This window comes from Onychomys torridus, chromosome 7, assembly GCF_903995425.1.
Source record: "Onychomys torridus chromosome 7, mOncTor1.1, whole genome shotgun sequence".
Lineage (NCBI taxonomy): Eukaryota > Metazoa > Chordata > Mammalia > Rodentia > Cricetidae > Onychomys > Onychomys torridus.
Window position 1 is genome coordinate 87,412,976 of NC_050449.1, and position 26,135 is coordinate 87,439,110.

The following is a 26,135-nucleotide window of genomic DNA, read 5'->3' on the forward strand; positions in this document are numbered from 1 at the left end:
AGGATGTTTTTCTAAAAAGAGTCTTTAAGGATTGTGTAATCTAATATTTTCACTTACAAAGAACCAACAAATGTTTAGAGATGAGTAAACTGTCTCTACAACAATTGTTTGCAAAGCTAGCATTACTAACCAGAAGAGTAGTCATGACTATAAATCCATCACTTGAGAGGCAAGAGGCAGGACATTCCAAGATCCACAAGCCACTTGGGCTACTTAGCAAGTTCCATTGTGTCCTAGGCTAATGAGAACCTGTATTTTTAAAATTGTTCATATTTGTGATAGTTAATCATTATTATCAACCTGAGAGAATTTAGAATTGCCATGAAAACACCTTGGAGTATATCTATGAGGGTAGAGGATGTTTCTAGATGGGCAGGAAAGACCTCCCTGAATGTGTGACACCCCTCCACATGCTGTATCCTGAACTGAACAAAGAAAGCCAGCTAAGCATCAGCACTTACCTTTCTACTTCCTGACTGTGTATCCACTGTGACCAACTGCTTCATGTTCCTACCATCATGACTTCCCAGTCATGACTGACTGACCCTCAAAGTGTGAGCCCAAATAAACCCTTCATTAAGTCCATTGTGTGAAGTATTATCACAGCTAGAGAAGACACTAAAATAACATTACAATTACTCTAGAGGGTTACTGAGAGTCTGCAGTGGATTCTGGGAGAATGGCAGCCTTAACTTGCTCTCTCTGTCTTTTGTTTCTCTGCTTACCTGACTTAACTAAGCTCTTGGTTCCCATGTGTCCCCTAACTGCTAGTAAAGTCATGAGCTCTGTGTTGTTCCTGTAGAGGGAACTTTCTGTAGCATGAATAGTGTGAGCATCTAGACACCTATACCTGCTATAGAGGAGGCTCTGCATTGGAACTGGAAGGTCATAAATGTAAGACACGTGTACGTTGTAAATCTGTGCACTTTGGACGTTTATGATAGAAAGAGGACAGAGGTTGATGTAGATCTAATGTTAGTGAACTTGACCTCCTTGGCTCCTGGGTAGTATGGTGACTTCCATCTTGTTCCTGAGGCCTAGACATGCTGCTTCAGCACTGCCGCATATAGAACTGCTAACACAGAGGGATGTTCCACACTTTCAAGCTCCAGGAAACCGAAAGACAAAATAAAAGCACAGATTTCTTAGCAGCATTCCAAACAAGTGGAGTGCACATCCAGGGCACCAGTTACTTCAGAAGTTAGAAGAAAACTGCAGTGATCTTGAAAGGGAAGTTAAAAAGACCAAGTACAGATATGACCTATGATTTTCTAAGTAACAACTGAATGAAAAAGTAGTATCACCCATTGTAATGAAAGCCTGAATTGGTGGCAGATTAATTTAGAAGAAAACACTGAAAAGTAGGAAAGGAAATTTTAAACATTTGTTTATTCTTATTTGTGTGTGTATATGTGTCGGGGGGGGGGAGGTGTTTGCACACATATACCACTTGTGTGTAGGTGTCTGTTTCTTCCAGAAGAGGGTGTCAGATCTCCTGGAGCTGGAGTTATAGGCAGTTGTGAGCTACCAAATATGGGTGCTAGGAATTGGACTCAGGCCTATTAGCAAGCATTCTTAACCTTTGAACTATCTATCTAGCCCCATTAAAATAACCTTTTTAAAATATGTAAACCAAGAAGGTAAAGCCAGAACTGATAGCTAAGTCAAGAGGCTTCATACATTAAAAAAAAAAAAAATGAGAGGCAGCACAGGGAATGGTTAAAAAAACACACACACACAAGTAACAATTATACAAACAAATCATTTTTTCCCTGGGCTGATTAAAAAAGCCCAACCCCTCAGATTAAATCCATTATAGTCCATCTGGTTTCAGGCAGGATTGATGAGAAATCCTAAAGCATCTATCAAGGTAGCATTCCTGAATTACACAGAAAAATAGAAAACTAGATAAAGCAATCACATACAAGTGTAAAAGCAAAAAATAAAGGCATTGTCAACTTGACACAACCTAGAATCCACTTCAGACAAGAGGCCACCAGTAACTGCTTTTACTGTGTATTGTGAAGTGACCAGCTGTCTCTGTTCTCTGCACTGTGACTTTTCCACAGTGATGGACTACATACCTGGAGTTGTGAGCTAAAGATTAACCCTTTACCCCCAAGTAACTTTTTGTCTGGATATTTTATCACCTCAACAAAAAATAAAACGACACCATTGGACTTCCCCTCTGTAACATCTGTTGTTAGAAGGCAGAATATACACTATTGTAGTTGCTAAATATATGTTTACCAATTCAGGAAAGCAGGAAGAATTTGATTAAAGGGTAATTATGCTGGGTGCCCTCAATAAACTCTTTTAGAATTAGCTACAATAGAGAAATAAAAAGTAATGGATTGAATAATGTAACTAATCAACATGATATATGAGATATTTAATAAGTCTTTACTTCCCTAATGAAAATTGCTTTTTGTTAATCAACAGAAAATTTTAAAACTTGGCTGTGTATTTTGTCACAAAGGAACATCAACAATTTTTAACAAGAGCACGGGATTTGCTAGTAATAGTCTCTTATCACATTGCCTAAAAAAAAAAAGGAGACAATAGAATTCTTTTTACAAATTGAAAGAAATCAAGAAGAAAATAGTTAATGTCTAGGATATAAAGTAAGAGAAACTTCCAAGCCACATCTAATAGACAACCAGATGAAATGTTATGGCATTAAATATGGTTATTATTGAAGAAAAACCCCAATCTACAAAGGAATTTAGAACTTAACATAGGAACCCAGATAAAGAAAAATCAAATAAACAAAAAAATCCAGAAATGGGGACTTAATAGAGACAAATATCCTGAACAATGAAATAGGAAATAAAAAAACAGCAACAAAAAGCAAACAGAGAATTATGTCCAGGATGAACTCAGTGAACAACTACAAGGAGAGATGTAATATGGAGCACAAGCCTTATTAGAGACAGATAAGACAAGGATAATAAACAACCTAAAGGACAGGAGTCAGATCCTCAGATAGTACAATGCCAAAAATAATATTCCAGGCAACTTCAAGAAAAAAACTTTAACCACGAATAAAATTACAATAAACTTCTCTGGGAACAAATAAAAATCTGGAACAAAAGATTAGAAAGATGAGAAAATACTTACCATTGCAAAGGTACCATGGTCAGATGGCTTCATAGCTGAACTACATCTCACTTTCAAGGACAAAAAACTCTAATAAAGCTTAACTATTGCAAGCCATGCAGAAGCATGAAGGTATCCTGTACGTTTTAAGATGGCATGATGTTGAAATCAGACTACTGAAAAAGAACCACAACAGAAAGTTGTAATCCACCCCACTCAGACCGGTAAATACTAGAGTTCAAAATAAAACACTTGTAAATAGAAGCTATTAGTGTTAGCCATAAAAATTCAGAGACAACTACTGCATGCACTGTGGCTAACTTTCTCAGAGGAGACCACCAGTAAATGTTAATAAAATAAATAGATGCATCAAAATGATAGTAATGTTAAGTGGACTGGGGATCCAGCTCAGAGGTGAAACACTTGCCCATCATGAACAAGGCCCTGGGTTCAATCTCTAGGTCCAAAAGGCAGACCAACAAAAATATCCCACCAACTAAGCTTAATACTCAATGGATGTAAGAGTGGTCAACCTCATAAAATCTACCAGCTTCATCTACCTCATAACTATAGTAAAGAGGACACAACATCTGACATATTAGTGAGATAAAGGCATTTGAAACCATGCAGCAACATTAAAAATGAATTCCAGGTTTAAAAGATGAATATATTTTAATGTAACTCAAAGTATTAACCAAAACCTAATAGCCTATATCATCTTAAATAACAGCTTGAAAATAGCTAATTGCAATATGTATTTGTAGCAGACTTTCTTCAAAGCAATGGCTATAGAAGTATGAGGAATAAAACAGAACTCTAATGCTCTGTATTATCAACAGTGCTGACTCTGGGGTCCTTGGCTGAGAGGAGTAAGTGGCCCAGCAAACCAAGTGGGGGAAATGTATAGAGTCTCTCACTGTAGGGAAAGCTTCTATTCAGTGACACTATTGGTTCCATGGAATACTGCAGTGAAAATCAAGACATAAACATCAACATTTCCCTTTTTACCTTCCATTTGATCTCTCCTTGGACTTCACATTGGACAGACAATTGGATTCTAGGGCCTGGAGACTTATGGTTATCATCATGTGGTCAGTGTTCTATGGCAGAGAGCAAGGAGATACTGGCACAGTGTTCCAGAGATTGAAATAGGAGGAGGGGTATAGGACAAAATTTACTTATAGTAGAAACCAGTAAAATGTTTTTAACATTGTACTACCTAAAACAACTATTGCTTTAAATGTAACATTTTGTAAGGTGCCTGGATATAAGATAAATATACAAAACCTACTAACTTTAATATTTTTTAGCTGGGCCTGGTGATCTAAGCCTGTTATCTGACCCACTCAAGAAGCTGAAGTAGGAGGTACACAAATTCAGAGCCAGCCTATCCTAGAAAGTGAGCTCAAGGTCAACTTAGGCGACTTTGTGAGACCTCATCTCAAAATGAAAAGCATACAAAGGGCTGAGGCTATAGCCCTTGCCTAGTGTGCATGAAGCTCTGGGTTCAAGTCCAGGAACTGCCTCCTGTAATAGCAACAAAATATCCAGAAATAGAATACAATATCTACAAAATCCACAGATACTTGGGGTTAATATTAATATTGAAAATTATGACACATTAAATAGTAGAACTATCATTATAAACAAATGAGATAAATTCTACAATTGGGGACTCTCTTTTTCTTTCACTTGCTATTATGTTTTTAACATAGACTCTTTTTAAATAATAAAGTCCTTAGCAAGTTGCATCATCCCTGTTACTTTTGATGTCTCATTCCAAACACGCAAATGTCAATCTTTGTGTAATAAATTTTTTGAAACCTTGTAGGTATGGAAATATTTTATTTACATCATCTTATAACAGGAATTTGATTAGGTATAAAATTATGCATTCAAAGTTCCTTTTCTTGCCTATTGCTTTAAGTTTAAATATTTGAAGTTTAAGTATGTATCTCTTTACATTTTTAGTGTAATTTGCATCTGTGACTTCCTTTATCCAGCTGCTGTACCTCTATTTCTTGCATCCTGTCTCTCAATATTTTTAAATGTATTCTGTGTCTTAAATCTTTCTGGTAGCACTCCATTACCAAATTTCCCATTTAACTAATTCACTTCTTTATCTGTATCCATTTATTCACTATCTTATATCATCCTCATCTCTGTTTTGTTCTTTTTTTTAATTCCTGATTTTGTTCGACATTGATTGGTTTATTATTTGATGTGTGTGAGTTCCTGAGTGTGCATACCACAGTGTATGTGTGGCAATCAGAGTACAACTTGCAGGGGTCAGCTGTCTCCTACTACCATGTGAGTCTCAAGGACTGAAGTCTCTTGACAGGTGCCTTTACCAACTATGCCATCTTGCTGATAGTGTAGTTTTTGTCCCTTACATTTTCTCTCATTTATTTTTTATTTCCCCATCTCTTTGAGCAATTTATTAATTATTAAATAATTTAATGATAAAACTGTAATATAACTATTCTAGTATGTACCTGAAGTTTTCCTGGTCTTGCCCAGCTCCTGTGGCCCTGCAGCTGCTTGGACCCAAGTAAACACACAGAGGCTTATGTTAATTAAAACTGTATGGCTTAATGGCTCAAGCTTCTTGTTAGCTAGATCTTACATCTTAAATTAAGCCATTTCTATAAATCTATACCTTGCCACATGGCTTGTGGCTTACCAATACCTTTACAATCTTGCTTCTCCTCCTGGCAGCTCACAGTGTCTGTATGGCCTCTCCTTTCTCTTCCTGTCTATCTGTTTAGAATTCTTGCCTGCCTCTAAGCTGCCTTGCTATAGGCCAAATGGCCTTATTTATCAACCAATCAGAACAACACATATTCACATCATACAGAAAGAAATCCACCACATGAATACTGTTTCTGCTTGTTGCTTTGCTGTGTTGTTACAACCCTCATGGCTCCTTTGGTTATTTCAACAAACTGACAAGTACAGGAATGGGTCCTCAAGACTATAGTTAATCACTTTCACTTGCTAACATTTCTCTAGCCTAGTTACCTGGGATACTTGACTTTCAGGAGACATTAACCACAAAGATCACTTTTACTCATCTCAAGATGGGTAGCTAGGCATCTGACATTGAGAGGGCAGGAATGCTGCTAGGCTTTGATGATGCAGAGGACAGACACTCTAATAGGTAGTTACCTAGTGTAATGGTCATGAGTGCCCGGTTGAGAAGTCCTGAGATAGTTAACTGTCTGGCACAGGGTTTAGACCTTAGGGGAAAACAGCACTGCAATCTGCTGGCCCAGGATAAATGAAGAGCGTTTTCAGAGTCTTTTTTTTTAACTCCAGAATTTTCTGTAATGCTCTGATCTGACTGAAGTGAACACCTGACCAAGTGCCTAGCTAAATGTGCATCCTTCATACAGCAGAGAGCAAACAATGATTATTCCATGAAATGCAAGTCAAAAATGCAGATATCAAGTGAACTTAGTTGTTGTTGTTTCTTGAATTTTCTTTTCCCTGTCCCATTCTTCTTACCTCCAATTGCCTGCTCTTTATACACAGCAATTCCAAACAGCCTTCATCTTCCTAAGATTCCTCACAGCTCTTTTTGTCATTGTTTGATATATTTTCAGTTCTCTATAGACTTCTCATCTTTGGATTTGGAGAAAGCTAGTAGCATATTGTATTACTCTCATTAAATGTCACCTTCTCCTAAATTAATATGCTCTCAAGGAAAGCAGAGTACTTTCAAACTGAAACTGATAAAATTGTTTTAAGGATTATGATGTCAAATAAAAGTAGAAGAGGACCTGCCTAACCAGATACAAGAATATCATAAAAATTCATTATAATCAATCAGAATGACATTGCCCCAGGATAGAAAAAAAAAGATGATTAAGAAAAATATCCCAGAATGAATGAGAATCTGAAAGAAATGAAAACATGATAGATTCATTAAATGCTACTTGCACAACTGATTGGCTATACATTTAGAAGATGGTATTTATTTTAAAATGTATTCAGTTTAAAAGGTAATAAGTAAAAACTTCAAGAAAAATTTATAAATCATTTTAATTATGTATATAAATTGACCTTCATAAAAAATGGAAACATGATTTATAAAAATACCTGTTTAAAAAGAAAAATTTTAAATGGAAAAAGATATTATTTTAAAAAATCAAAGGACAAGCAACATATTATGGGAAGTAATTTACATGCACATGATGAATTAATACTCTCTCTTTACTGTGATAATCTGGCAATATGTAGCAGAAACACAGGCTAAGACCAGGCAATCTGTAAAGGATCAGATCTACTTGGCCACAAACATGACAAGTTGTTCCAGTTAAGGAAGTCATAGAAATGTACAATAAAACAACAGCATATCATTTTACCCCCCACAGTTTGGCAGTTGCTATAATACCAACTAACAGTTGCTGTTGGCAGGGATGCAGGGAAAGTGGACTTCTACACATTTCCAGTGGAAATGCAAATCATTAGGAGACTTTTGGAAAGCAATTTGGTACCATTTATTGTAACTTCAAACACATAGGCCCTCCTGTCCTAGCAAGGTGACTTTTAGAAGTCTAATCCACACCAGCACAGTAGATAAATAAACACACTAGCTCTTAAGAGTTTATAAACAAGGATGCTTATTGCAACATTCCTAAGAGGACAAACTGTAGGTATTGTAGGGCCCCTAAACAACATTATAGAGCCATCAAAAGGGTAAATTAGTTCTCTTTCTATAGACTTTAGGATTTTCTAAGAGGCATTTTTTCACTAGGTAAAGTAATATGCAGAAAACTAAAATTATGCAAATTTTTAAAATCAATGTCACACCCTGCTGTATGTTTCTGGAGGTAACTGGATCCTGTGCCTATGTTCGTGTATTGTATATTCTTGGATTAGACTGCTTTTTCCCCTTCTCATCACAGCATTAAAAAAACATACTGGGTGTTAGTTACTCCTCCCCACTGGTAGATAAAAACCTGAGGTATTTAAGTTGCCAACAGAGACTCAGGTTAGTAATGCGTACCTTCATTCCCACTTAATACTGTAAATTTTCAGTTTGATTTAAGGCCTAACTTTAACAACACTCTTCCTCACTTGTGAAAGTCCAAAGTTTTGAGATGAGGGGTGAGAGCCCCAGGAAACCCACATGAGTATGCGAGGAGGTCTCAGATCACAAGAGGCAGAAGCCCCTTTACAAATCTCAACCTCCAGGGAGAGCTAAGGCCTTGGGATCCTTTCACTGGCTTACTGTGGGTGAGAGGTTAAAGAGCCATGTAACTACCTTCCAGAAAAGTAGACGAAGACCACAAATTTCACTGTAGAAATGTTCTACTGTGCCTCTGTTTCAAATTCTGTTTTAACATCTCTTGCAGATGTGTGTGGTGATTATTACAAAGAGAAATTTACTGAGAAGAGAGCCTAGTGGGACATAGGCTGCAGGGTAAAATTGGGAAGAGAGAGAAAATGGGAGGTTGGGTTATGGGAGATAGGAGAGGCTATCAAAAGCAAAAATACCATTAAAACAAAGCAAACAAATAGTGCGTTTGTGTGCTTGAAAGAAAAACCACATATAGAAGTTAAGCAATCATTTCTATAGTGCTTTAGTAAACCACCATGAACTGTAAAGTTAAAGATCTTAAAACTCAATGCATGTCATGAAATTTAAAACAAAATCAGCAAATTCACATATGACATGTAAGTCACACATCTTTGCTTCCTTTGGCAGCTAAGATGTGCTAAGAATCCAAATTACCTGATGAGACTGTGAGCACTGGATATGGGCTTTCATAAGGAGACTACTGGCTCCCATTAATTGAATTTAGGAAACTCACAGTGACATTATCCTGTCTGGAGACTAAATGAAATGCACGGATTATAATTCATTTACTAAAATTAGATGCCAACAGGCATATGGATCTAAAGTCAAAGTCTGTTTTGCTTATATTCAGCTGGACCATCCCCTATTTGACACATGTCATGGACTGGTGCTATTTTTATTATTGAGAGGTAAGAGGAGACCACAAGTCTCATGCAAGTCCTGCTTCAAGTGCATAAGGCAAATTCAAGATGGATGCCTAACCTCTCTAGGCCTTGTTTCCCTTGTGTATTCATAGAGCAATGTGATGGTAGCTGAAATCACTTCCTGTGCAGTTAGGGGTGTGCCATTTTAAACACCAAAGGCTCCCCAGGAGAGTTTGTGAAAACACAAATTACTGAGTCCAACGTCCCGAAATTCTGGTTCAATGGCTCAAGAGTTGGTCCCAGTGTTCCACTTCTAACAGGTATCAGTGAAAAATGGTGGTGCTAGTCCACAGAGCTGACAAATCGAAAGCTTGAAGAGTGAAATATTTGCTTTTCTGAGTAAAAATAGTGAATTGTAAGGTGAAGTAAGCTCAATACTAGTGTCTTCTCTGAAATAAATATCTGTGCAAACCCTTGTGGTACACATTACAGTTTAAATATGTCACATCTCATTTCTTACTGTAATTGTTGGGAATCTCAGCTCTGTTTTCACACCTCCCATCCCAGATCTTGCCCCTCAGAAAGTCCTCCCTGGGGCTGCAAAGACCACGTGCCTACTTGGTATTTAAAACCTGATCACCAGACCACCTCATTTTCTCTCCTGCCTTTCTGAGAATCACCCAGGAGTTGCTTTGCTCTGTTTATTATTATTATTATTATTTTGGTTTTTCAAGACAGGGTTTCTCTGTGTAGCTTTGGTGCCTTTCCTGGATCTCACTCTGTAGACCAGGCTGGCCTTGAACTCACAGAGATCTGCCTGTCTCTGCCTCCCGAGTACTGGGATTAAAGACGTGCTCTACCACCGCCCAGCAACAAACAGAATTATTAATTCAGCGAAATTGGCTTATTGCATAGGTGGAGTTACCTACTAACGGGATATTTTTACTTATTAGTAATTATAAGAAAGATACATTTTTTTCCATAACAATTTCCTCCTAAGATAATCTGTGAACATCTAAAGTCTTAATGCCCAGGAGCTTGGTACATGTAGAAAGTTGGGCAGGGGTGTAGCTCAGTGATGGAGTACTTGCCTAGTATGTGTGAGGCCCTAGGTTCTATCCCCAGTTCTGCAAAACAATAAATAGAAATGAGGAAATCGATAAGTAGATAAAGAACTACAAAAGTGCTACTGACAACATCTGGGACTATGTACTGTGGATGGAGGGATTTTGCTGTAAGGGAAGGGTTGGTACCATGAGTGGAGGGTGGTACTATGATTGGAGGGGTGGTGCTCTGAGGTGAGAAAGACCTCAGCTTGAGTGAAGGAAAACCACAGATTAATGCCTTAAATTCTTGGAAACTTATATTGCACATCTTTGAATAGGCCTTGTCAAAACAAGACAAAATCAAACAAAAAGTATTTTCTGTTTCTTCATAGAGTTGCTGACAGATAAAATAAGATGCTTTGTAGAAAATTATTTATATACTGCTAAGTGTTCTATAATAAGTTCTATAATACAACTTAGCAACAGTCCACTCTTCCTTGGGTGTTTAAGTGGCTCTTTGGATGCCCCTCCCATAACACTTTTGTTATTTGTTACTGCACTTAAAATTGCCAAAAATCCATTCTCAATAAAGTGACCACAATAAAGAATTTGCTTTCTCACATTCATCCTCTGCCAGCATCCACTTCCATGTTTAACCACAAGTGTAAAATCACTGCAAGGGAGGAAATAAGCGATTATAGTTATGCTCATGTGGAAGCTTCCCTTTACATACCTGCTGTACACTCTAAGATTCAGAATTCATAACAGTCACTGGGTGTGAGGGTACTGTCCCCATTGGGCCATCCATTAATTAAGTGTGGCCATAGCAGCTTCTCTGTCAGGCTCCTTGTGGTGTTACCTGGATCATGAATGCTCTGATAGACTAATCAGCTGTGGGCACTTAAGCCTTTTATTTCCTATCTGCTAATGTTTCCCCACTTGGTCCTATCCTGCCCATGTATTGTAAAGCCCCATTCAGATCTGTGTTTGGGTTGGCCCTTTACTACTGTTCAAATCAACCCCACTGCTCCTCTAATTAACGATGCTTTTTCTTTGTAATTTGACTGCCAGTCCACACCCTGAGTCACTGTCTGCAGTTCAACCCATGGGATGTGTGTCTACCATCCTCCCCAGAGCTCATGGACACAAAACATAGCTTCTCATCTTAGGCTGCTTAACGTGAAATTTTTTTTTTCCTCTGGAACAAATTCTCCAACTCGGAAATATGATTATTACTATTACTGTTTCAATATCATACTCAGATAGAAGCACTAGAGAAATGTGCACATGTGCATACTCATCTTTTCAGTTACCAACACTTTGAGGAAGAGTTGTCCAAAATGAAAGACATTTCCATACACCACATTTGCAAGTCCAAATTTTCTCTTAACATTTAAGGAGTAGAAAAACAAAATTTAAAAGGGCCACTTTCATCCTTTCAAGTTTGCCTCAGTGTAACTATTCCAAAGGCACATGAACTATCTTACCTTTGATCGCACTGATAATCTGAAGACCCTTTCTATTTGGGGTTACTATGGTTACGCTGCACGGGTGATGTGTGAGCTGCACTGCTGCTGTTTTGATAAAAATAGGTATTAACTACCAGCCACGGTGCTTCTCACTGGAAGCAGCTCTTGCAGAGGCGCAGCAGCATATTTAAAGGGGGACATGAGGGGTGCAGAGGATTGTCTCCAAGGCAGCACGAGAGAACATCTGCATAAGTAATGGTGATTGGTCATGTGTATAAAAATATTTTTAATTAAATTCCTTCTAATTAAACAGGGCATTTTGCTGAATCTTTCTCTGTTATTTGCACCGAGCTTAGCCTTGAGGAAGATGGCTGATTAACAGACCCAGAACCTATAATTAAAAGCAGAACTGTTATTTTGGGAGAAAAGCCTCTTCAGTAGGGGTGACTTAATTGGGCTGTCTCTCATAATTTTTCATTTGTCATTGAACTCCTCAGTTAAAATCTCCGTATTTTTTTTTAACATGGGAGGAATGATTACAAACATTGGCCTAACCCATAGGGTTTTTCTTTTTGGTATGTGTTTTCCTCCTGTCTCTTTGATCATGCTGTCTGGTCACTGTTGTGTCTCACTACTTGACTGTGTTCTTCATTTATTTGTTTTGTTGGAGAACCTGTCATCCTTTTGTATATCACATTAGGCTTTTTTTGGTCAACTTCTGGCCCCCTCCACCTCTGTATTTCCTAGTGTCAAGTGGCTAGACACTTGGCTTATTGTCTTTGGTTTTAGCATCCTACCTTGCAACTGAATAACTTTATACACACACACACACACACACACACACACACACACACACACACACCACACACACACACACACACACACACACACACACACACACACCACATACCAATCAAACCAACCAGATGCAATTATGCAATTGACAAAGGAGTTTCTTCAGTATCACAATTAACATAGAGAACAAAGACAACATTCAATTAACATCTGCCATCTGCTAAGGAGCATAGGAATATACTGAGGCAGGTGTGTTACTCATATTCTTCAGAATAAAACCCAAGTACTATAAAGTTCATGGAGTGGAATTATCTGTGTGGTCCCTGTGGAGAAACATGTTTGATCCTCCTTTCAGTGTGTTATATTTGAAAGAGAACATTGCATTGAGGCTACAATAGAGGACAGGAGTAGAAAATAGTCATGTGCTTTCCTTGAACTCCAAAGGGGAAGATATTGCATCTCTGAGAAAGCCTGAGCATATTAGCTTAGAGCATTTCTCCCTGAAGCCATGAAGCTTTGAGATAATGCTAGCAGACCAGCATTTTCTCTGTGTGATCTGCTGCAAGCCTGCACAGTGTTATTTAACAGCACTCGAATGTGTTTTTCTCAGTCTATCCAATTCCATGTTAAGCACACTGTGATAGCATCAGTTTAAAAGCCTCTATATAAACCTTAGTCTATAAAACACCCTCATATAAACCCAGATTCTATTCTCGAGCAAATTTACTCAGAAATAAAAATACCAGCTTGGATTTATATTGTGTATCTCTTTCAAAGAACTCAAATAGCTTCCACACACAGTGTTTCTGTTCATTTCGCATCATTGTCTCAGGAAGAGAAAAGCCACTTTTTAGTAAAATAATTTGAGGTGCAAAGAAATTTGAAAATAGCCTGAGATTTCCCAGCCAACCAATGAGAACCAGACTGGAGTGCCATCTTTGGATTACCTTTGGTTTCTGGACTGTTCTGTCATGGACACTAATATCTATATGAGCAAAATGTCTTAATCAACTTCAGCCAACTTTGAGCCACCTGAAGATCAGTAGTGTTTTTACTCCACTCCTCACCATAGCATTCCTGCATGAGTTAGCAACAGAGGAAGCACCTCAAAGCCAAGAAGGTGCACAAAAGTAAACATTTCATCTTTCAACACAGAGAACCTGTCATCTACTGATAATGACCTTTAAATGTGTGTGCAAATATCTGACTTGATATCCCTGATTGGATCACCACCATGGCCAGATGATTTTATCCATCTCAAGAAGCAGGGGGTCCAAAAATACTTCATTGCTTAAGTCTACAAAGCTCACAAGCAGCAGCAGCGTTGAAGACAGAGCACTTCCAGGATTCTTTGTCTCATACTACTGCTATTTCTTGAGGCAGGAAAGCACTGTGCCAATCAAATTTTAAAAGAAAATGACACTCAATAGTCAAGAGTCAAGTTCTTATTTTACTATTGATTTCATTTAATGATCCTGCCTCAAGATACTCCAAGCTTGTGGAGGAATGTAGTTCCAACCATTGGCAATGAGTTTAAAAGTCAAAGCAGTGTCAGTGGAGGGATGGAGAGGGACTTTGTAAACCTAGAGGAGCCCTGTACTAGTCTAGTTGACTAAGGCTCTGAGATAGCTTTTTCAAGGCTACAAGCCAATGATGTGTTCTTTTGAGAAAGATGACATTCCAGCTAGTGGAACCAGGAGCCATATTCCTCGTCTGCAAGAGACAGGCCTGTGGTGAGCAGAGGGTTTTCACTCCCTTCCAGGGCTACAAACATCGTGACCCTCTCAACATTAGCAAAGGATTCCTGGGTTCAGACACTTCTGGGATCAAGGCTAGAGAGACAGTTCTCCCCTCATTTCAGAGAAGAAGGTTAAACTCATTAATAACTTTCACCATTCTCTGCTCTGCATTGAAGCTCTGTTAACTCTAAACCACCCCCTTAATGCCAGCACCACAGCAGGGCTCCTTCTGCATGGTTAGGAAGATGTGAGGAATCCACATCCAAGATCTGCAGCTCAGAGTTTGGATTCTGAGAACTATAAATTTTGAGATGTGGGAGGACCCTAAAAGACAATCTTTTTCAATCTCCTCATTTGTAAACAAGGACCCCAAGACTCAGAAAGGGGGGAGGGATAAATGTGCACACAGTATGCACAGGGTTGAAAGAAAGCATGCGTTTAGCCTTTCTCTATCTGTTTTCTCTACTTGAATCATTTTATGTCAAAAGGGAAACAAATAGAGATTATCACTTCTTTTATATATAAACCCACCACTGGCATGAACAATAATAGTAGTAGTGACCACCATTGTTTGTCCATTTGCAGTACATCAAGCACTTTGCAGATGGTTCCTCTTAGCCATTTACCAGGAATCTGAGGAATGAGCATTTCTCTTCATTTACCAATTCCACTCAACTTTATTCAGGTGGGTAACTGGCTAGATCACCAAATTAATTTGTATCATAGTTGGGACCCTAACTTGGGTTGGTTTGACAATCAGAGTCAGGTTTCTGACCACCTCCATTTACTCCAGAATAGTAATGAATAGCAGGGTCTCACACAAAAGTCTTGCTTGAGAAGTTGGAAGTCCAGCCATGGAGCATTAGCTGCACAGAACAGACTTGGAAGCGGTAATAAAGGATGGCCAGCTAGGCCTCAGGATATTGGACATAGATACAACAAGACTCCAGGTGTCCTGACAATGGGGTTTCAAGCACACACTGAAAAAAACAAAAAACAAAAAACATTTGAAGCAATTCAACAGTTCTGCAGACAGTTGGGGAACAGCTGTGGTCAATGGACCTCTCTGGCTCGCTGCTCTTGGGAATGGAATGACTCTGCTCCATGAAAGTAGTTCATTCTCAGCAGTGTTCAAAGGCAGACCTGCAGGATGGATGCTTTGCAAGTCACTGTCCAACCCATACCTTCTGTTGATGAGTTAGAGACAATGTTGTGCATTGGAGCAAACTGGATTCAGACATTTCTTAGATATTTTCCTTACTGCCAGGATCTTTTTAGGGCACAGTATGTAGTCAGATCAAAACCATGGAAAAATGAGGCAGTCAGAAAAGATCATGGATGTGTGAGGCCAATGGTGATACATCCCTAAAGGTGGGTACCACCTAAAGGGTAAGGGGTATATGGTAGGAGAGAGTACCTGCTAGCAGTGGACTGAGATTTTTCTTGATCTAAGAAGATTCTTGAGTCCTTGGGTTGAGAATCCTTTAGATGTCTTCCTTTTCCCTGGGTGTTCTAGATAAGAAACACTTTGTTGTTACTGTATTATTTGGGCAGAAATGGTGACAGTGTCTATAAACAAGTACTGTGGGCCAGCAAGCAAAGAGAGAAGTGGTGAATCACCTGGAAAATCCATGACACAGAAGCTGCTCCTACCTAAGAATTAACCTTGAGAGGGTCGTTCACAAACTTAGTGCTCGCTGCTTGCCAGAAAACATCAAGGCACTGACAAATGCAGAGCTGAGAAGGCAATATCAATGAAGTCTAACTTTTTAAAAAGATGTATTTATTTTTATTTGATGCATATGTGTGTTTTGCTTGCATGCATGTATGTGCACCACATGTGTGCAGTGTCTGAAGAGGTCAGAGAATGTTGTTGAATCACCTAGAACTAAACCCAGTTCTCTGCAGAAGCAACAAGTACTCTTAACTGCTGAGTCATCTCTCCAGCCACAATGATGAACTCGGTATCCCAGAAGACCGTGTCCAGTGTTTGTGTGCTATTTCTTGGGGTGAAAGTACTTAATTATCCCTTTCACATAAGAAAATAAATGCATTAGCAACAGAACTTTTTATTTTTGCATTGTTTTCCTTCTAGAACAATTAATGTAGGGGGCTAAAACTTCACAGCTAGCAAAGATAATTCTTGTTTCAGTGTCTGATGTAATATAACACATTCAGGATGGATTTCTGTCCCCTTGCATGACCTTGTAAACTGCTGGACTGCGAAGTGTGGTTTGATTCCTATTACTGTACTCTCTAAAGCTAGCAATTTTCCCATTGCAAATAAAATCTATCTTCTATCTATCATCTATCTATCTATCTATCTATCTATCTATTATCTGTCTATCTATCTATCTATTATCTGTCTATCTATCTATCTATTATCTGTCTATCTATCTATCTATCTATCTATCTATCTATCTATCTATCTATGTATTCTTACAACACAAACAAAAAGCTTCTAGGTGATGACAATGTTTTTCTTAGACCCAAGAAAAGCAGATTTATGGAGCCTGGCTCCTAGGGAATAGAGAACTAATCAAACAGCCATTCTGGATGACAGGCACACAGAGCTACTGCAGGTGGAACTGCCTCGGAAGTGGCTGGAGACCTGAGTATCTGGCAAGAGAAAGGGAAAGGTTCAAGACTGTGATTCCCATGGGGATGTGTGTGTGGTGGGAAGAACACTGAGTACACTTCCCTGGGCAGGGTTTGTGTTAAAGCAATGAGTTTCAGAAGGACAGAGAAAAGAGGTCAGAGAGCTTGGAGGAGAACCCTAGGAAGCCAGTCTCCCCAAACAAATGAGAGTTAGGAGGAAGCCAGAGTCTGTGACACATACAGAGAGGTCAGCAATCTGGAAGCACAGACAAGGCGCTCAGGAGGGCTAGGGCCTCACACATGGCACCCATGGCTTTGAGAAAGGGACTCTGGGTACCATGCTTCATGTTTTTAAGTTTGGCCAACTTTATGAATGGCTTTCTGCCCATTCTGAGCCAAAAAAAAAATGTTAAACATTTATTATAGAAAACTCAGAATAATGAAACAAAATGCCCCAAAGAGGAAATTCCTGTAGTCATTGTTTGCTCCTCTGTAGGGGCTACTTTGTGACTTGAAATTTATTCTCCCAAGACCTGGCTTGCCCAGACTGTTGACCTGGCACTCTGGTCTGACTCTCATCCATGTCAGTACCAGTTCCTATGGTAACTATATCCAGCAGTGTGGCCTAGAAATCAGGTGACTCTGTGAGTATAAAACAACACATTCTGAGGGACTGAAGATATGCTGTGTGATGACGACACCAGGAGGTATATTCACAAATGACTACATCATTGTTTAGTGTTAGTGCCCATAGCCTGTAGGCAGAAACCCATGGTTTTTACTCTGGTCCAAGCTTGTTTTTGTTAAGCATGATTTAAAACATGGATTTATGTATGTGATTTCTTTTATGCCAGTGGTGCTGTAGTGGCAGAAAAGGCTGTGCAATGGCTGAGAATAGAGTCATTCCAGTGATATCCCCACTCAGAAGCGTGGGTTCTAAAGAGTGCAATGCTGGCCCAACCATCATGTTCAAATTGCTATGGTCCAGGGGGCCCAGATATGTTAATGTGTTAGCAACATAGTAAATGACCACATATCCAACAGATTTGGGCACCATAAATTTATTATCTCACATCTTTGCAGGTCTGAGGTCCAGCTTGGCTGGATTGAGTTCTTTGCTCTGGGTCTTATAAGGTCAAAGTCAAGGTTTTGGCTGGTTGGGGTCCTTTCAGAAGTTCTAAGAAGAATCTCTCTGTAAGATTACCTGGGTTCCTGGCAGAATACAGATGATTGCAGCTGCAGAACTGAGGTCCCATTGCTCACTAACAAAGTCATCCGTGGCTGTCCAAGACCTCTCTCTCTCTCTACCATTTTGAAGCCAGCAAAGGCATGCCAAACCCTTCTTCTACCTATAATATTCCTGACTTTGCCTTCTATTCACATCCCTCCAGTTAGTCTTCTCACTCCAGCCTAAGAAATTTCACACCTCCCTATTTTTTCATTGTATGAAATTCATTTTTATGCTGCTGTTTTGCTGGTAACAATGTACAGAATCATGATTAATGACAATCATTTTTGCACACAAATTGTGAATTCACTTACATGCAATAAATGTTGCTAGAAGAACATTTATTATGTACATAAGTATCCAGTGCCATGCCAAAGAGTCTAGAGGACGCCAGAGAAGCTCAAGGTTTGGCCAGCCCTCAGGGATCTCAAGCTCTCAGGTGGGAACACACCACCAAGTGCACACACTCTAAAAACAGTGTGTCCAAATCATTCAGACCTATGTCTACTGAAGTAGCGGCTTTCTCCTGTCTCACATCTCCTAAGACCGAGATTTTTTTTCTGTATCATGAATTCCAAGCCTATATGTGTGGAATGTGCCCTTTTAAAAGTATTAATTCTTTGAAATGTCATACAATGTATTTTGATTGCATTCACCCTCCACTCCTCTTTTCTGTGGCGCTACACATCAAACATTTAGACTTGTGTCATTAATTTGGATCACCTATAGAATCCAGGACACTAGAAAGAGGCCATTAGTGGAGAGGGGAAGGAAAACTTTAAGGAAGGGAGTGGATAATAGAACACAGACGCGATGACTGGGGACATAAGAATAATGGTGGGAATGTTAAGGTGGGGAAAGAAATAGGAGGGTAGGGCAGAGGAAGGGATTGGAGGAGGGCTAACGCTCAGCACGTTTGGAAAGCATGTGAAAACACACTTTTAAAAAAGTTACATTCATACCTGTATAATAGAGTTTACTTAGTGTTACTCTACATCTCTGAAACCAAAGATTGCCAAATTAAAAAGCCCAGTGCTAAATGTGGGCTATCTCCTCTAGAGTTGTTGATCAGAGGGTCCCAAAGTCTCCTGAAGTATTGCAGGCTTTTGCCATTGCTCTTGGTTGCCCACCAGATCTTGAACCATATTGCTAAAGACACCAAATGCATTGGTTATACAGGACATGGAGAAATCAAGTTGGTGTTGGTCAGAAAATTTCTACTCCTCTGGCTAGCCAGGATAGTACTGGAAGGTGTCATGCAGGTTGTTGGAGGAAAACAAGTCATCAACAGTCTAACCCAGCTGTGAATCCTATGAACTGCAGTAATGTCTGGCATAGCAAGATGAGCCCATGAGTGCAATAGTGGCATGAATATTATGGGGTAACCAACTTCTTTATGCTTAGATTTGAGGCCTGTTCCATAGGAGAAAGCACATATCTGGTACTATAAATCTGGCAATAAACTCATAGCTGAGGAGTTCCCCTGAGGTAAACCTACTATGATTCTGCTAAAGGGACATAGTATCATGCATCCCTCTAAATCAGTAGCTCTTTGTATAGATTACCACATCTTTCAGGTGTCATCAAAGAAGTTTCTTGTGCAGTGGATATTAGTCACTACAGAAACTCACAGCTGGTCAGTGTGCAGAGGAGAAATGCCAGTGGAGTGTTCAGCCACAAGTGGATCATGTATCCCATACTCTCCAGTCCTAGTCTCAAGGCTCAGGAACAGTTGCAGAAGATGGAATCAGAAAGATTGTAAGGGCCAGTGGTGAGAGGGGAGTGAAACCCAAAATCTTCTGGACATGGCACCATTGTCACATGCATGAACTCACAGAAGCTGTGGTTGCCTGCACAAGAGCTAGGTAAAGATCAAACGTGGCAACATTCTAGCATAGTGAGGGAAGCAGTTTACCAGCCTCTACCCCTGACTGGGTAACTGTAAACAACTGATGGCTTCTGAAGTTTTCTTTAAGGGTGTGGCCTCTAGTAGACTGACTAGGCTCCAGTGATGGCCCCACAGCCCAAAGTATGTAGGCAGCACTAATTTGAGTAGATAGACTGTTATTTAAACACACACACACACACACACACACACACACACACACACACACACACACACAAAGCTGGGGTGTGGCTAGGGGAAATTTTCATCTTTAAGGGCTCATGTGACTAGGATTTATCATTGCTCCAGATGATCTAAGCTAATATGCCATTTAAAAGTCATCTGCCTTATATACATCCCAGCACCCTATCTTTATCTATAGGATAGGAAATTATGGTACATGATATCCATTTTATTTCTTTTTATAATAAGAAAAATATGCAAAACACTCCTATTCTGTGTCAGCCATGATTGTGACTAACACAACAGTCTTTTGACTTCTTGCTTTCCTTACAAGTGTTCTATGTATGAGCCATAGTATTATGTCTACCTCCAAGTGATGATTTCTTAGTGACCCATCACTAACTTTGGCTGCTCTTTGGAGCTACTGGGCTTTGCTCTGAATGTACTTCATGATCTGTAGGTAAACAGTTGCCTGACATTTTCCATTTTAAAATGGCAAAGTGCTTAAGCAATCATTCTGATAGGAGCATGCTTATGCGGCAGGGTGAGTCATCTTCACTTAGATAGTGGGTAAACTGCGCAGATCCCCATTAAGTTCCACCATGGCTCATTAAACCCCATTGGTGAGAAAATTGGGCCTTTGTTAAATGTTTATGTTCTACGCTAATGTTAATTTAGAATATTCTTGCTGTAGGGGCCTTTGGGGAAATTTTCAATACACTAGCTGAAGTACCAAGTGGATTTCAATCCATATACTCCCAGATACAAGACCTAGGAACTAGTCCCTGATGGGTTGATTATTAAATATATCTCTTTGCAGCATTTATATGTTAGTATTTGCTTTTCTCATTGCCAAATCCCATGACCTTCTAATTACTGTTTTCTATTCTCAGAGACCAGTAGGGGTTGTACTTGTGGCTTTTGAGCAAAAGGTGATGTCAATTATTTTCAAACACCATGCAGCCATAAATTCAAGGATGGGATTGTGATTGTCTGTGCTTTTACTGTATACCCTTCCATTAAAGAAACAACTCCCCAATATTTACCTTTCAAAAGAATGGCTTAAGCAAATACAGATACCAGGTATAGAATTGTAACTCTAAAAATATACTCCTGGGGTTAGTATAAAAAAGATGACCATTTCCTCATTTGAGAGTTACTGTGAAACTTCCGCATGTACACTCAGATTCGGTGGGTTACTACGTGGCAAAAGATGTTAAGACATAGGGAGCCTTTCTGGGTGTGGATCAGCATGCAAACTGAACTCCCCAGAAACTCCCAGATGGGACATTTCCTTATCTTCCTCCAACAGGATGCTTAGCTAATGTTATAGTGCATAAGAAATAAGCCATTATATGCCCACCTGTCATCTTAGAACAGTCATTCTCCAGCATTTTGCAATATGTTCCTTCACAACTTACTTAAATTCAAAAGGACCCCAAAGAGTTTCCATTGATATACCCATTACTATATATCCTATTAGAAACTGATACAGATCCCAAAATGTAATTTTAATGGTTAGTTTGAAGTATAAATAATTTACATGTGACTATAAATAATATATCTTATGAAAGATTAATTTATTTTCCAAGAGAAACAAAAATATGTTCAAAAGAGTAGCATTGCCTTCTTTTTGCAAAGTTCTTCAATGTGAGATATGAGCAATAAAAGACCGAGGATCCTTACATCTGCCTCTGAATGCAATATGCCGCATTAATACCATCATATAGCCATTTGAAAACTCTACTACACATGAAACAAAGAATAAGAATAAAAAGTGCAAGTAACACTTCCCTGTTATTGTGAAGATAGTTCTGGCTTTGAAGATCTTCCTGGATGTAGTTCAGAAACTCCAAGGATACCTGGGCTACCCTTTGAAACCATCACCTTGGCCATCAGAGCCTGTTTCTAAGGAGACCTGGAAGAAAAGACTGCATCAGTGTGCTGGCATAGAACATCTTTTTCACCACTAACTCAATACCTAAAACATGTATCACTGTGAAGATCAAATAAAATTGCTGTGTTTTAGGGCTAAGTAATTTGTGATGCTTTGTGGAATGTGCAATTTAGAATGACCTCAACAAAGTAGCATCTAATGATGTGCTTTCCAGACCAGGCATCATTCTTTGACCTAGTGCAGAAGTGCAGGAATTCTGTTATATTTCTATGATTATGACTGGCAGAGCCCCACTGGCAAAACCCATCCATGAGTTGATTTTATAGTCAAGTGCATGGGGAAGGAGGGTCCAGACTCAAAATAATTCCAGTATTCCAGACTGTTCCCACAAAGCTACAACTATTTTAGAAACTCCCCTATAAATGCATACCATTTGTGGAAAAGAAAAAGTTCACAGTACTTACTTTTGAAAAGAGAGAATGCTACCTCATTTATATAGAAATGAATAACACCTGTCAGGACGAACAAGGATTCAGCAGCAGAAGACTTACACACTTCTGATTCTCTGTTTGTCATGGACAAGTGTCATACATACTGATTTGCACAGAACGCAATAGTGAGAGCCAACATTTGACAAGGCTGAGTGATGACTTGGGATGACAAGGGAGGAAACGATTGTGTCTTATTGTCTGTCGACCTAGGCAGATCTTGTGCTAGGTTGCTGAGTGCTGGCACATTGAAATGCCATTTGAAATTTCAATTCCTTGTATAAAATATCAAGAAAGTATGGGCCAGAGAGCTACTAACAAAGGTTCTAAGGCACAGACAGTCACTAAATCACTCTGAAGACTTCAGAGTTACTGAGAGAGATCATTTACAGACAGGCAGTTAAAAATACACAAAGCATCGTTTAACAGTCAACACATTGGCATTCTGATGGGCTTAAATAGTCATCTGTATTTTTTTATTCTAAGAATGTTTTCTTATTATCTTCCTGGTTAAGACCAGACTAGTTAGAGTTTCAGTATGATGATGAGATTAATAAAAAAATATATACTATTTCAGTGTTGGATTTCTTTTGGAGGTTGAAAATTGGTCTGTATTTGATCCTAACACTTTGTCACAAACCTTGAGTTCATTCCTCTGGAGATGTTCTGGGGGCCCTACTCCTCCACTGGTACCCAGCTCTCAGCATATGACCTTGCATTACTAAGGAGCATATAACTTCTCTGCTGTCATCACATGTCTTCTGCCTTCTTCAGACCTTGCCCCAGCAGTTCCTTCTATTCCATTCTCTGTCTTCAACCTCTCTACCCTCTGGCTTATTCTACTCAACCTGCAACATTGTAAACATCTAGAAGAAAACCCTACTCAGCTCTGCATTCTCAAGATGTAGCCTTGGATCTCTATCCCACCTCACCACTTCTCAGAAATATAGCCACACCACCGTCTTCCCACTCATCCCATTGCAGTCCTATGCCATTTGGCTGCTCAAACTACTTTCTCAAAACTCTTCCATGGTTCAGGGGCATCTGTCAGTCACTCGGCTGTCACATACTTCCAGTGCCCTAGATGAAAGTACACGCCTGTATGAATGGGAATCTTCTTCAGCATAGGGTCATAGGAGCTTATACCCCTTATTACCAACTTGAGAGATAAAGTTGATTTTTCTGTAGCTAAAAAATCATGTCTTAAGGCTACAGAGATGGCACAACATTAAGAGCACTTGTTGCTCTTGCAAAAGACCTACACCAACATGGTGGCTCACGACCATTGATAACTCTAGTCCCAGGGGATCTGACACTCTCTTCTAGCTCCATAGGGACCAAGCAATCATGTGGTACACAAATGTACTTGCAGGCAAAACATTCATATGCATAAAGTAAAAATAAATAAATAAGAATCTGGCCTTAGACGATCTTGTAAGAGAAGATATGAATGAAGCTGTAGCCACTGCCATGAGGAGGCAAGGAGACCAACAGTGTGATACAGGTGAAAATGACCAAATCCTTCAATAAGATTGTAAGCTCAGAAAATCTGACTTTACCCGAAAGATCCTTCCTATACACTCTTACATGTACTATCTAGAATGTTCTCGCGAGGTCACAAAAGACTCATCTTAAATAAGTATTGAGTTTTAGCCTACCCTTGGGTAAGGACTAGTTTCCCCAACCCAGCAAGATCTAAGGAGAGCTGATGTGAGTCACACTGTGGCTGTTACAAGAAAGTCTGTAGTGGGGCAGTTCAGCTGAGCATGTAAACTAACTAAATGGGTTCTTTTAACAGTTCTAAGCTCAGTAGCAGAGTGGGTGGCTAATTTCCTGACTCACCTATTCAACTCATTTGCTGTCCTGACAAAATACTCCCTCCTCTAGGACACACTGGCTGGCTTTATTCTGAAGCCGTTCCATTTCTTCACGGGGTAGATAGGAATGTGCCAAGTAATAGCTTTCCCTTTTGTGTGGGATATCGTTTATGAAGCAGAGCTCAGTTCTTTGTTCAGGAGGAATCGTGTGAATGCCAGATCAGTTTTGAACATAACTGGATATATAGTTAAGACTTTCATCAAAACAGCCTTGTGTTCTCTTTAGAGAAATGCAGAATCAATCTCATAGAACAGATTGGGTACCAATGAGCAGGAACTTGGGGATAGGAATTCAAGCCTTATGCTACCCATGAACCTGGGAAGCCTCCCCAAGAGTAGAGATGGGTCACAAGCTATCCTCGGAGCTCAGGAACAAATACAGCCAGAAGCTGAAGTTGGCACTTGAGCTGCAGCGCTAGAATTTTCTGCTAAAGAATAACTTGTATTTTATTCCACAAGACCCTAGCAAAAGGAGAATGATGTTAATGAAAACCTCAATTGAAACCTCATTGCTTTGGTTAGATGTAGTCTCTGGGCTCAAGCTAAGATGGAGAAATCAGTCATGTAAGAGAGACACATTCTGTCCCTCCTCCCATCTTCACTTGCAGAGGCTGCAGGTTACAGCAAATGTTTGAAGCTACTCAGGAGTTGAGAGTAGATTTCCGCCATTTGCCTGGTGCGATTAACAGGACCCTCTCATCCTGAATAATGAAATTGATTCCATCCTTGGTTTTTAAAAGGGAATCAGGACCCACTGTCATTCTAATTCATGACCTCTGTCTCTTTCTCTCTTCATGTGTTTTGTTGTTAGAGTCTTACAGTAGCTTCTTTTTTTTAAGAATTAAAGAAAAGAAAAAATGTTTTAACTGACAAATAAAACTCATCTGTGTTTATAGTGTGTGGTATACTTCATGCCCATGAACAGTAGGAAAGCTGATCATGCCAATTAGCATGGTCATCACTTCACATGCTGATCAATCTTTTTGGTTTTTGTGGTAAAAACATTTAAAATCTACTCTCTAGCAATTTTCAAGTATGTAATACATTATTTTAAGCATGCTGTTCCTTCTATTCTGTCCTTACAACACTCATTCTTGCTTATCTACTTGCTAACAGCATGCTACATTGTATCACAGTGTTGTGGGGTTTGGATAAGAGAACCAATAAATAAGTTGTGTGTAGGCACTGTGGTCACTGGCCTGGCTGCACCTGCAATGCTAGATGTGCAGGGCCAGGAGTGTGTGTGTGTGTGTGTGTGTGTGTGTGTGTGTGTGTGTGTGTGTGTGTGTGTGTGTGTAAAAGAGCTTGGGACCTGATTCTACACCTCTATTTGTCTTGGATCTGCCTATCTTTTACTGGGATTACTAGGGAGGCCTAGAGTCACCTCTCTATCCTGCCTCTGCACTGATGTCTGAGCTTTTTGTCCAAGTTCAAACCAGAATGTGTCAACCCTCTTATTAAAGACCTTCAGGTGTTTCCTACTGTGGCAGACAGGACAACTTCCAAATTTCTTGATTACTTGCAAAACCTTCATGCTTAACTCATTTCCCTGCCCACCCCCCACTAAAACTCTGTTTACCATATACATTTTGGCCTCAGACTTCACTAAATAGGAGAGGAAAAGATCAGAAGTAAAATACCCATTCTACCTTAAAATTTTTGCCATTAGTATCATTTTGTACCACTCTCTTTCCCTCTTGGCAATCAATTCAGTGGATCATTTAGTGCTGCTCACACTTTGCATAACTGTTTTGATTATAGAGACACCAGGTAGTTTTGAGGAGCACAAATAATCAGTGAGTGGTATCCACTGCCCTGATCAATTGGCAAAGGCTCAGAGCTAAACAGAATGTAGTAAGTGAGCAAGTCCCACTCAGGAGGA

At 39.4% G+C, this 26,135-nt stretch overlaps 1 protein-coding gene across 1 annotated transcript in view; it reads left to right on the top strand.

Moving 5' to 3' along the window:
• The window catches only part of Slc9a9 (solute carrier family 9 member A9), a 549,909-nt gene that overhangs the window by 152,961 nt on the left and 370,813 nt on the right, over positions 1–26,135 (top strand). The window lies entirely within an intron of this gene.